The sequence below is a fragment of the Lutra lutra genome, chromosome 4 (assembly GCF_902655055.1).
Source record: "Lutra lutra chromosome 4, mLutLut1.2, whole genome shotgun sequence".
NCBI lineage: Eukaryota > Metazoa > Chordata > Mammalia > Carnivora > Mustelidae > Lutra > Lutra lutra.
This window is the reverse complement of record NC_062281.1, coordinates 94994124-95000123: the sequence shown is the minus strand read 5'-3', so window position 1 is coordinate 95000123 and position 6000 is coordinate 94994124.

The window sequence follows — 6000 nt, the reverse complement described above, 5'->3', positions numbered from 1 at the left end:
CCAAGTCTCCTTTACCGAGAGGCATTTTCATCTTTTGCAGGGATTGATGAAGTATAGTGATTCCCAGCACAACTTCTGGAGTGTGACTGCCTGGGTTCAAATACTGACTTAACCAACTACTACCTCTGTTACCTTGGCATTTACTTAACCTCTCTGGGCTTCAGTTTATCTCTAGGATGGGGATAATTATTCCTTATGGATAAATGTTAACTATTAATTATCATCAAGTGAATCTTAATGTTGGCATTTTGGGGGCACCTGAGTGGCTCAGTTGGTTAATGTTGGCATTTTTGCCCTCTAGTTAAATGAAAAAAGAAATCTTTGAGAGTTGGGAGCTTTGACATTTGTCACTAAATTCATACTGTGTGAGTAGTTAGCTCTTCTGCTTAGCAATAGCTAGCAACAGAATTTCTGAGCTGTAAATATCATTGCATCCAAACCAGAGGCCAGAAGTTTTAGACTAAAATACCAGTATTAGCAGACCAGATAAAGACTCTGCTTATGGCCCTTCTGAAGAGAGTGGCCCTATTTGGTACCCATATGAAACTAAGGCCTCAATGTTACCAAATCTTCTTTTGCTTTTTTCCAAAGACATAGCAAAAATCTAGATTTTTATGTAAAATCTCCCAATTTTTAGATGTTGGCAAAATATTTTTTAAATAGTTAGCATTTTACATGTTTAAGAACAAACTACGAGCAGTTTGAAATCTCTGGCCTAAAGCCTGAGACCTGAAGTCCCACACCCCTAGTCACAGAGAGGACTTGTAGCTACCACATGCTGTAACCATGACTACAAATAATCCCAGAGATAGGTCAGGAAATTTTATCTTATTTATGGAGTACCTCCAGGATGGGAAACCTGCGTGTCCACTCAGCTATGTGCTAGAGTCACCCTTTTTTTTGCCACAGATATTAATTTACCACAAGACAGCTCTTGTCAGATCCTCCAGAATCTCCAGGTCAAATTCCTGGCCCATCCCAAGATTCCAGGCACTCACCGGTGATCTTATTTATGGTGTCAATTACTAATGGTGCTGAGATTAAGAACCTGGTGAAACAGATGTCAGACAAGCTGTTGCTAAAATTGTCTATGTATGGTTAAAGACAGAACTCTGCCCCGGGACTGAGCATCTGTGGAAGAGAGGGGGAGGTTATTGGACCCAACACTCAGTGTGTTCATGGTCAGGCCTGCTGAAGCCCAAAGATGAGCCATTTGAGGAAATGGGCTGGTGGCAGCTGTTGAGTAAGCCTTAGTCATATGAGCATTATGAGAGAGTTGAAGAAGCCTTGATAAGTCGCTAAGAGCTTGGCTAAGAGCCAAGTCTATCTTTGGAATCCAACATAATTTTCCAGCAGACTCAACCCATAAAGGCTAGAACTAGGATTAGCTAAGATTTAATGCCTACAAGTGGCCAAAATACATATTCAAAATTTTTATTTTGACACTGTTTGCATTGATAAAATAAATATATTAGAATATATTAGAAGCAAACCAAATGTTTATCTGGAAAGAACTGGATATAAATTATAGTACCTTCATCCAATGAAATAGTATATAGCCAGTTATGAAATAAATTAAATTAGTTTTTAAGAGCTGTCTATATAATAATATGCATGGTATTATCACTATTGGGTTAAAAACAGATGAATAAAAAAAGAAAGAAAGATGGCGGAGGAGTAGTAACTGAGATGACATCAGGTTGCAAAAGTTCAGCTAGATAGTTATCAAACCATTCTGAACACCTACAAACCCAACAGGAGATTGAAGAGAAGAACAGCAATTCTAGAAACAAAATTGACCATTTTCTGAAAGGTAGGATGTACGGAGAATCGAATCCGAGGTGACGGAAAGATAGACCATGGAGGGGAAGGGACCAGCTCCCAGCAAGCAGTGGAGCAATGAAGCACAAAATCTGAACTTTTAGAAGTCTGCTCCAGTGAGGGATATCGTTCCAGAGGCTAAGCAGGGGTGGAGCCCTCACGGGGACAATGTGGTCTCAGCTCCTGCGGGGTCACAGAAGGATCAGAGGTAACTCAGTGTAGCAGAGTTCGCAGGTATCAGAGCGAGGAAGCTGAGTACAGAGACAGCCTAGGAGTGAGCTCTCAGCTTGGGGTTACCTTAAACTGTGATCCACGGCACAGTCAGGCCACTGCTCTTTGAGCAGGGACCCCACAAGTGGCAGATCTGGAGAGACGACCTTCCTCCACTGGAAGGCAGTGTGGCGGAAATCTGCTAGGTTTGGAGACTCCAAATGGGGCTCTGTGCCAGAGACAGAAATGCTTGATCACAGGCCGGGTGAGCTCGGAACGCAGCCGGAGACCAGGGAGATGGGAGTGATTAAGCATTTCTCCAAAGGTGCACTGAGGAGTGGGGCCCCAAGCTCTCGGCTCCTCCAGGCCAGAGATTGGGAGGCCACCATTTCCATTCCCGTCCTCCAGAGCTCTATGGAAAGCGTTCAGGGAACAACAGCTCCAGGGAGAGAACCCAAGCAGATTACTTAGCCCAGCACCTGAAGGGGGGGTGCAATTCTGCCTCGGGCAAAGACATTTGAGAATCACAACAACAGGCCCCTCCCCCAGAAGATCAGCAAGAACTTCCAGCCAAGACCAAGCTCACTGATCAAGGAGAACAGCGGAATTCCAGAGGAGGGCAAAGCAAAGAATGGAATTCATGGCTTTCTCCCCATGATCCTTTAGTCTTGCAAAGTTAATTAAATTTAAAAAAATTTTTTCTTATTCTAATTTTTTTGACTTTTCCTCTTTCCTTTTTAAAGTTTTTTACCTAGTTTATCTTAACAATACCTTTCTGTAAAACACCTTTTTTAAAATTATTTTTTATAAACATATAATGAATTATTTGCCCCAGGGGTACAGGTCTGTGAATCACCAGGTTTACACACTTCACAGCATTTACCATAGTACATACCCTCCCTAATGTCCATAACCACACCACCCTCTCCATACCCCTCTCCCACCAGCAAACCTCAGTTTGTTTTGTGACATTAAGAGTCTCTTATGGTTTGTCTCCCTCCCTATCTGATCTTGTTTCATTTATTCTTTTCCTACCCACCAAACCCCCCACATTGCATCTCCACTTCCTCATATCAGGGAGATCATATGACAGTTGTCTTTTTCCAATTCACTCATTTCACTAAGCATAATACCTCTAGTTCCATCCAAGTCGTTGCAAATGGCAAGATTTAATTTCTTTTGATGGCTGCATAGTATTCCATTGTGTATATATATACCACATCTTCTTTATTCATTCATCTATTGATGGACATCTAGGTTCTATCCATAGTTTGGCTATTCTGGACATTGCTGCTATAAACATTTGTGTGCATGTGCCCCTTCGGATCACTACATTTGTATCTTTAGGGTAAATACCCAGTAGTGCAATTGCAGGGTGGTAGGGTAGCTCTATTTTCAACTTTTTAAGGAGCCTCCACGTTGTTTCCCAGAGTGGTTGCACCAGCTTGCATTCCCACCAAAAGTGTAGGAGGGTTCCCCTTTCTCTGCATCTTCACCAGCATCTGTCATTTCCTGATTTGTTAATTTTAGCCATTCTGACAGGTGTGAGATAGTATCTCACTGTGATTTTGATTTGTATTTCCTTGATGCTCAGTGATGTGGAGCACTTTTTCATGTGTCTGTTGGTCATGTGGATGTCTTCTTTGCAGAAATGCCTGCTCATGGGAGGAGTCAAGATGGCGGAGAAGTTGCAGGCTGAGACTACTTCAGGTAGCGGGAGATCAGCTAGATAGCTTATCTAAAGATTGCAAACACCTACAAATCCAACAGGAGATCGAAGAGAAGAAGAACAGCAATTCTAGAAACAGATTATCAACCACTTTCTGAAAGGCAGGACTGGCGGAGAAGTAAATCCAAAGCGACGGGAAGATAGACCGTGGGGGGAGGGGCCAGCTCCCCGCAAGCGGGGGAGCAACAGAGCACAAAATCAGGACTTCTAAAAGTCTGTTCCGCTGAGGGACATTGCTCCAGAGGCTTAACCGGGGTGAAGCCCACGCAGGGTCAGCGTGACCTCAGGTCCCACAGGGTCAAAGAAGGATCGGGGGTGTCTGAGTGTCGCAGAGCTTGCAGGTATTAGAACGGGGAAGCCAGCTACAGAGACAGAGCTGAGGAGTGAGCTCTAAGCTCGGGGTTACCTTGAACCGGTCGCAGGCTCGGTCAGCTTGGAGCACGGCCGGGAGGAGGGGTGACAGGAGTAATTGGGCGCTGTTCTCTGAGGGCGCACTGAGGAGTGGGGCCCCGGGCTCTCAGCTCTTCCGGGCCAGAGATGGGAGGCCGCCATCTTCATTCCCGTCCTCCAGAACTCTACGGAAAGCGCTCAGGGAACAAAAGCTCCAGAAAGCACACCCCAGCGCATTACTCAGCCCGGCCCCTGGTAAGGGCGGTACAACTCTGCCTGGGGCAAAGACACTTGAGAATCACTACAACAGGCCCCTCCCCCAGAAGAGCACCGAGAAACCCACCCAGGACCAAGTTCACCTATCAAGGAGTGCAGTTTCAATACCAAGGACAGCTGCAGAATTCCAGAGGAGGAGAAAGCAAAGCATGGAACTCATGGCTTTCTCCATATGATTCTTTAGCCTTGCAGTTAATTTAATTTTTTTTATCTTCTTCTGCTAATTTTTTTTAACTTTTACCCTTTTCTTTTTTAACGTTTTTTAACTAGTTTATCTAATATATATATTTTTTTTTCCTTTTTATATTTTTTCTTTATTGGTTTTCTTTTTTTAATTGTTTCTTTTTCTTTTTTTTTTTTCTTTCTGAACCTATTTATCCCCTTTCTCCCCCCCTCATGATTTGGGATCTCTTCTGATTTGGCTAAAGCATATTTTCCTGGGGTTGTTGCCACCCTTTTAGTATTTTACTAGCTCCTTCATATACTCATATCTGGACAAAATGACAAGGCGGAAAAATTCACCACAAAAAAAAAGAACAAGAGGCAGTACCAAAGGCTAGGGACCTAATCAATACAGACATTGGTAATATGTCAGATCTAGAGTTCAGAATGATGATTCTTAAGGTTCTAGCTGGGCTCGAAAAAGGCATGGAAGATATTAGAGAAACCCTCTTGGGAGATATAAAAGCCCTTTCTGGAGAAATAAAAGAACTAAAATCTAACCAAGTTGAAATCAAAAAAGCTATTAATAAGGTGCAACCAAAAATGGAGGCTCTCATTGCTAGGATAAATGAAGCAGAAGAAAGAATCAGCAATATAGAAGACCAAATGACAGAGAATAAAGAAGCTGAGCAAAAGAGGGACAAAGAGCTACTGGACCATGAGGGGAGAATTTGAGATATAAGTGACACCATAAGACAAAACAACATTAGAATAATTGGGATTCCAGAAGAAGAAGAAAGAGAGAGGGGAGCAGAAGGTATATTGGAGAGAATTATTGGAGAGAATTTCCCCAATATGGCAAAGGGAACAAGCATCAAAATCCAGGAGGTTCAGAGAACCCCCCTCAAAATCAATAAGAATAGGTCCACACCCTGTCACCTAATAGTAAAATTTACAAGTCTTAGTGACAAAGAGAAAATCCTGAAAGAACCCCGGGAAAAGAAGTCTGTAACATACAATGGTAAAAATATTATATTGGCAGCCAACTTATCCACAGAGACCTGGCAGGCCAGAAAGAGCTGGCATGATATATTCAGAGCACTAAATGAGAAAAACATGCAGCCAAGAATACTATATCCAGCTAGGCTATCATTGAAAATAGAAGGAGAGATTAAAAGCTTCCAGGACAAACAAAAACTGAAAGAATTTGCAAACACCAAACCAGCTCTACAGGAAATATTGAAAGGGGTCCTGTAAGCAAAGAGATACCCTAAAAGTAGTAGATCAGAAAGGAACAGAAAATAACAGTCACCTTACAGGCAATACAACGGCACTAAATTCATATCTCTCAATAGTTACCCTGAATGTTAATGGGCTGAATGCCCCAATCAAAAGACACAGGGTATCAGAAT